The following is a 6,967-nucleotide window of genomic DNA, read 5'->3' as shown; positions in this document are numbered from 1 at the left end:
ACATAACAAATCCTTCTGCTTACACAAGTTGATAGTTGTTTAATATCAAAGTTCCATTTCATCTAAATTCACCTACATGCTCCTTTAAAGCACAAGTGATACTGACTCTGTCAGGCCAAGCAACGGAAACAGTTCAGAGAGATCACATTCTTCACCCTCCTTGCAGCTTTGTAGAAGAGAACGCACTGGGAAAACACAGACAAGACAGCATGTTTGTAAAACGTCAAAGTTGAAGAAATACAGCAGGCTAAAATGCCTATGCTTTTATGACCACATCTTTATAATTTTGGCAGTCTTACTTGAAATCTAGATGAGCAAAAAACCCCAAACAAATAAAACAGAAAACATAATAGCTGGACTACTCACTTCTGTTAAAAATATTTTTCTTTGTTTGCAGACAAACAGAACAAAACCTAGAACAACATCTATCTTAATTTTAGCATTTCCTTCCAAAGACAAGTTGGTCTCAGATCTGAGGTCTCTTAGAGCTGAAACAATATTTCTTCTGCCTTCCAGTTGTCTCTTCTCTAATAATAACTAAAAGGTCAGTGCTTATTTAAAAAAACAACAACTTTTCAAGCTAGTCTTTGTTTAAAGCCTAAAATCTGAACCTATGGGATTGTGTTTAGCAGTCATAGGAATGACTTGCAATACATCCTTAAATACTCAGAATCTACAGTGTTTTATTCTTTAGCCACTTTGTTCTACCTTTGGGACTCAGCTTCCTTGTCCTGTAAGTATATAAATACCCAGTTTTATATTGTTCTGTCAATCAAATGAAAACTAATATTGAGGCCAAAAGCCATTATTTGTTCTGTTGGGATGCTGTCTTCTTCAAAATCTCTGTCTCCGTCAGTGTGTTCATTGATTGTGGTCACTGTCTCCAGAAGGTTATGATCTCTTAGGATCCATGTGCATTGCTTTCTAAATCCCAGCCAGAGCTCACACCCACCGTCACTTCTGGTGTGTCTGCATTGCTTGGGCATATGCCTTTGTTCAGACAGAAGCTTTAGGCAGGCTTTGGGCACACTTTGAAAAACAACCATGATTCTGGGCTGGGTTTCAATGTCTGTGCTCTCATGTCCCCAGTACACAGACTTTGCCCTGACATACAGAATACTGACTAATATACAGCCCGCAATATTAAAACATCTTTCAGAGCTCTCACATACATGGACATGCAGGCAAGGTTATTCCAAAAAGAATCCTAGTATTGCAGTAGAAATTTATCTCCAAAGACTTCCAAATAGAACTTCCTAGACAAGTTCACATGGTTAACATAGGTGCAGACATTGCCTCAAACTCCAACTCAAATAAAGTATCTTCCCAGTGTCTAGGAGGTAAGTAGAAGTTCTCAGAACTGGCCATAACTGCCGATAATAGTATTGCATAAACTAAGGAAGCGGTCAGAAAACAGTTTAAAAACAAACAAAAAAACCCCAAACAAACAAATCACTCTATTTCACCATTTGATTGCAATATAATTAATGTGAATATTAAATTCCTACAGAACAGATACACTTTTGTACCCAGCTGTATTTCATTACCTATAAAATATATGCATGAATGTCCACCTCTACTGTTTACTTCACACCCTGATTGTGAATCTTTTTCCTCTCCAGCAAATGGAGCTGTAAGCAAAATAACTTCTAGGTTTGAATGACTGACTTGCCTATCAAGGGCAAGAACATGGATAAATAGCCTTCAAAGGGTTACAGGGTATAATGAAATAGAGGGAACTGTGCTACCGAAGCACTCCTAGGAACTGAGTAGGGGATGGCGCTGGGAGAAAGGAGGCAAGATGAGGCAACGACAGGATATGGGGTGACATGACATGGGGCTTGTATTAGAAACAGTGTGACCAGCAGAAGTAGAGAGGTGATTGTCCCCCTGTACTCAGCACTGGTGAGGCTACACCTGGAGTATTGCATCCAGTTTTGGGCACCTCAATTCAAGAGAGATATCGAGGTGCTGGAGCAAGTACAGAGGAGGGTAATGAAGCTGGTGAAGGGCCTAGAGAATAAATATTATGAAGAACCCTTGAAGGAGCTGGGAATGTTTAGTTTGAGAAAGAGGAGGCTGAGGGGAGACCTCATCAGTCTCTACAACTACCTGAAAGGTCACTGTAGAGAGGTTGGTGCTGGTCTCTTCCCACAGGTAACTAGCAACAGAACGAGAAGGAATGGCTTCAAGCTGCAATAGGGTGAGTTTAGACTGGACATTAGGAAAAAAAAAAAAATCACAGAAAGAGTGACATTGCAATAGGCTGCCCAAGGAGGTGCCTTAGTCACCATCCCTGAATGTGTTTAAGGGTCATTTGGATATGGTGTTGGTATCTGGTTTAGGGGAGAACTTTGTAGAGTAGGGATGATGGTTCGACTTGGTGATCCCAACGGTCTTTTCCAACCTGACTAGTTCTATGATTCTATGATTCTATGATGAAATACGAGAGGAAGAAAGCAGATTTCAGAGCAGAGAGGTAATTCTTGTTCTCTCCTGTCTTGTTGAAAAGCTGAGAAAGAGTGGCAAAAATCCCAGAAGACATACTCTCTAGCTGCATTTATTTTATGCTAAAGAGGTTCTAGCAATTTCTGTCATTCACACCTCACCCCCCCTCCCCGTGCCATCAACAGCCCTTCATGGAACAGTGAAGCACGCGTGCTCTACGAAACAGAAAAGCATTGACCAGGAGGGGGCGCACTTAAAGCCCCTTTCACAGTTGCTGCAGTAGGTTGACTCAGTCCCTGAGGTCTTGTGCAAAGATGAAGCACTATGCCACGGTGAGGGATTTGTTGCGGATACCACGTCTGTCTAGTCTTAAACAATGAGGATGTTTGCATGTTGCAAAGAAAAAGCAGAAATTTCTGTAGCTGAAAAAAATCAACTACTGTACTGCAGAAATCAAGAAATACTAAATGGAATATAATATCTAAACCGCTTTGGGAAAAAATTCCAAAACCACAGACCAGAGCTCCATCCCTTTTATAGTAATGAGTCTATACTAATCTAATGCAGACTTTAACCGGTTGTGGTCATCTAGCCAAGGAGGTTACAGTTTCTATGTATATGTTCTTCTTTTTGTGTGGCTTCTCTGAACTTCAGCCCTTGTTCCACATTACAAATCCAATTAAGTCTCATGGAACTCAGTTGTGATGCTCAGGTACAGGCCTGCTTCATGTAAAGAGAACTCCTGAAGCTTGCTGCCAAAATCCATTCTTCAGAGGTTTGGGAGAGGTGCTCAGCATGAAGAGTGCATGTGGCTACCTGCTCTGTTATTTTTCATGCTACAACAGAATCAGGAAGATCAACAGAAATTACTTTGCTAGCTTAAGTATGGATAGTAGTGTGGTTGCAATTAGCAAGAATTTCTATGTCTGGCTTATACTGATCTAAGACAGCTTACAATGAATCATACTGATTCCCTTTATGTGATGTTTTGTAATGCTCGATGACGACAAGGTTATGCACAGAACTGCACATAAGGAAAAGTGGTTTGCTAGTTCTGAATGTGTTCTGTCAATAGCTCAAACTCACATTCTCTGCCAAGTTTATGAATTATTAGAAACAACCTTTATCTTCCTTTTTTGCTGTTACTTGTAATCTTTAGAAAGAGAAGGTAGAAAAAGGTAGAAGAAGGTAGAAAAAAATCCCAAATCTTAGGAAACACTCGTGGCATGTAAGAACATATTCTTTTCCTAAACAAGACATTGTCAGGTAGACACACTTTCATATATTTGGAAAGTATTTGTGTGAAAGGAATTTCATCTTTACATTTTACCTTCAAAGCATATGCTATTATTCTCAGCCTGAGCCTTGGCTTCTCTTCCTCTGTAGTTGAATGCCCTGCAACAGCACTGAAATCTAAGCCTTTGCTTGTCTGTCAAGCAATCCAAACTTTCCCCATTTAAATACATGTCAAGATTACACCTGTATTAGGGAAAAGAAATATTTTTACTTCTGTAGCTCTGAACATGTGATCCATGCAAAAAGTCAATGTGAAATGTCACCAAAAGAAGAAGCAGACAAAAACTCCTACAACATGTCTTTTGATCAGAAATGTCATGCCTGGCATACACTAGAAATAAAGAGTGCTGGAGATGCAGAAACTAGACAACTCTTTTCTTATTGACTTCTGTTTCCAATGACTGTAAAGACTCCTAGGGAATATTATCAAGGCCATAAGCAGCAGTGTAGCTGTCATTTTCCACTGACGTTTGTGAGAGAAGAGAATTTAGAAATTTTCTGCTCAAGTTACCTTCGCTCTGCTTTGAAGAATGAACATGGATGAACCGAATTTATTTTAGAAAAAAATAGATATAGAATATATAAGAGCCCTGAAAAAAAACGTGTAATGGAAAAAAAAAATAAACATTAGAGACTATGTCAGAACTGTACTCATACTATGAGCCTCTGCTTCCCAAGGAAAAAAACCAAACAAATTTAATAAGGACAATAGTCTGGTCCAAGTTCACAAGCCCAAGCAGACTCACTATATTCTCAGTTTTATTCATTATACACATAGAATATGAGATGTTGTCCTCTTTTCATTGTGAATGGATGTTAATGCAAAAATATTTTCTGTTCTCTGTGACTGACTCTGCTACCTCTCACCATTCATATTGTTGACATCTACAAGAACAGTATCCTCACTCTTATTTGGTTGCATTTAAAAACCATGTTTGTATGAATAATTATTTCAAGAGCACTGTATATGAGATTTGAGGTTCTCAGGTGAGTTTGAAAAAGTAAGGAAGCCAGAAGGACATAATAGAGGAAGAGAAACTTATTTCTCTGAATTTTAAAATGCAAACATTTCTCCCAGCAACTCAATCAGGCAGAGTTTTAGGAGGAAACCCAGACCTAGACCTGCCTAACATCAAATAATTGCTTCAAAATTCATTAATGGGATACAAAGGGTTACATTTTCAACACAGGAGGACAGGTGTACCACTTTAATTTAAATTCTCTACCCTCCCAGACCAAAAAGTATATAAATCCTTTGTGTGCAGAGTTTAAGTACCTGAGGATCAAACAAAAAGTGTTGCAGATAGTTCTCTTTGCCAACTACTCGATATTGGGGCAAGAACCTGGAAAGGCTATTTAGAATAAGGAATCAAATAATAATTAAAAAAGATAATAATAATTAACAACCCAAACCCAAACAAATGGTAATTTCCAGCTTTTCTGTAGCCAAGCCCTACTTGAGGACATTGGCTTTGCTTCACTGAATGCAGTTTCTTCTCTTTGTCCCTTGATACTTGTGTACTATTCTACTTTTCTAACACAGGATTTGGGTGCCTACAGAAAACACCTGCAATGTTTGACTCGCTGGCTGCAGAGTGGGACATCAATTTAGATGCCTGATGTCTTTCACACTGCAGGATCTTAGTGCATAACCAAAACAACTGCAGCTCCTGCTAGTTTGAAATTACTGTATAAAGAATAACAGGGCCACCTTAATTTAACAAAGACTATTAACCTTTCTCTTTTTTATTTTTTTTCCTTCTTTTTTATTTTTTTTTTAAAAAAACATTCCTTTGTGGAGCTGAGCTCCGTGACTGTAAAGATAAATAAGCAAAGCCTTTAGCTATCTCTACAAAAAGTGGTGCAAGAGAGATTTTTTACTAATCTGCATAATCACATAATAATTTCGTGGGCTACTACTGCCATCGTGTGTTGATGCACGGTAACACTTGATAATATACCAACACCTTACCTTAAGGGCAGATGTGACCTGTCTTTTATATTTAATAAACTTAATCCTATGCCCATTATTTACCTTTGATGTTTAATGAAAGCTGAAGAAATGGGAGACTCATAAGAAAGAAACAAAGGAACATTGTGTGGATTTTTGGTGTGCTTTTTTGTGTGGTTTTTGTTGTTGTTGTGGTGGTGGGGGATTTTTGTGTGATTTTTTGTTGCTGTTGTTTGTTTGGGTTGGTGGGGTTTTGTTTGGTTTTGGTTTGTGTTTGTTTTTATATATATATATAAGCCTAGAAAAAGAAAAAAAAAATCTTTTTTAAGGAATAGTGCAAACAAACATTTTCTATTTAAAAAAAAATTCTACTGTTTTTCTTATTTTCTACTTAGATATATTAGAAATGTCATCAGAAAACCTTATGTCTGAGGGTGTCATACTATACAGGCTAATATTATAGATACTCTAATCATTAAGTATGAAAATCCAGAATCCATGGTGACATCTTTCAGCAAAAGATGGGCACAGATTCTGGTATAAGTGTGAATTTGCATCACTTAATACAAACCATAAGCCTGATCTGACAGTATCAGTGGATTGAGAATGGGGCTAAAAAAATAAAAATCCCCACTTCTTCCTAGCTACACAAGCTTTTTGCATTTCCACCAAGACAAACACAGCCACAAAAAAACCCCACCCTTAACTTTGTGTGGTAAGAATGAGGACACACCATCTGGTTTTCCATCAACAAGTATATTATATAACACCTGTCTTCAACCTAGCAGTCTTTTATAAAGCTTTTTGTCTTACCATAACATAAAATCTTTATCTATCTATCTATCTATCTATCTATCTATCTATCTTTATCCCAAGAAGTCTAAAAAAGAGATGCAACAAATAGCATTTGTTGTGATGTAAATATACTATGTCCAGAAAATTACTCTCGTGATAGACCTGCTATTCCTCTTCCTACCTTTCACGTTAAAATGATAGGAATTAATTTCAACAGGTGATGTTAGGGACTGGATGCAGAATTTTGAATCAGGAGAGTGAGAAAGGGTTTTTCCTGGTGCTGACTTTCTGTGCAAGCTTGTGAAAGCTACTTAGTCTGTCCACATCTTCTTCTGCCACACTGCTGTAATAATGTTGATTCATTTTTTACAAGGTGCTTTGAGGCTGGCAAAAATTAGGACTGACTAACCTTAAAGCTGTACCTGGTCTGGAGTCTTGGCTTATGCTGAAGAAAGGCACAGACTCACCCTGTCCCAC

Source organism: Chaetura pelagica, unplaced genomic scaffold (genome assembly GCF_000747805.2).
Source record: "Chaetura pelagica isolate M959 unplaced genomic scaffold, ChaPel_1.0 scaffold50, whole genome shotgun sequence".
Taxonomy (NCBI): domain Eukaryota; kingdom Metazoa; phylum Chordata; class Aves; order Apodiformes; family Apodidae; genus Chaetura; species Chaetura pelagica.
This window is presented reverse-complemented; position numbering follows the sequence as displayed.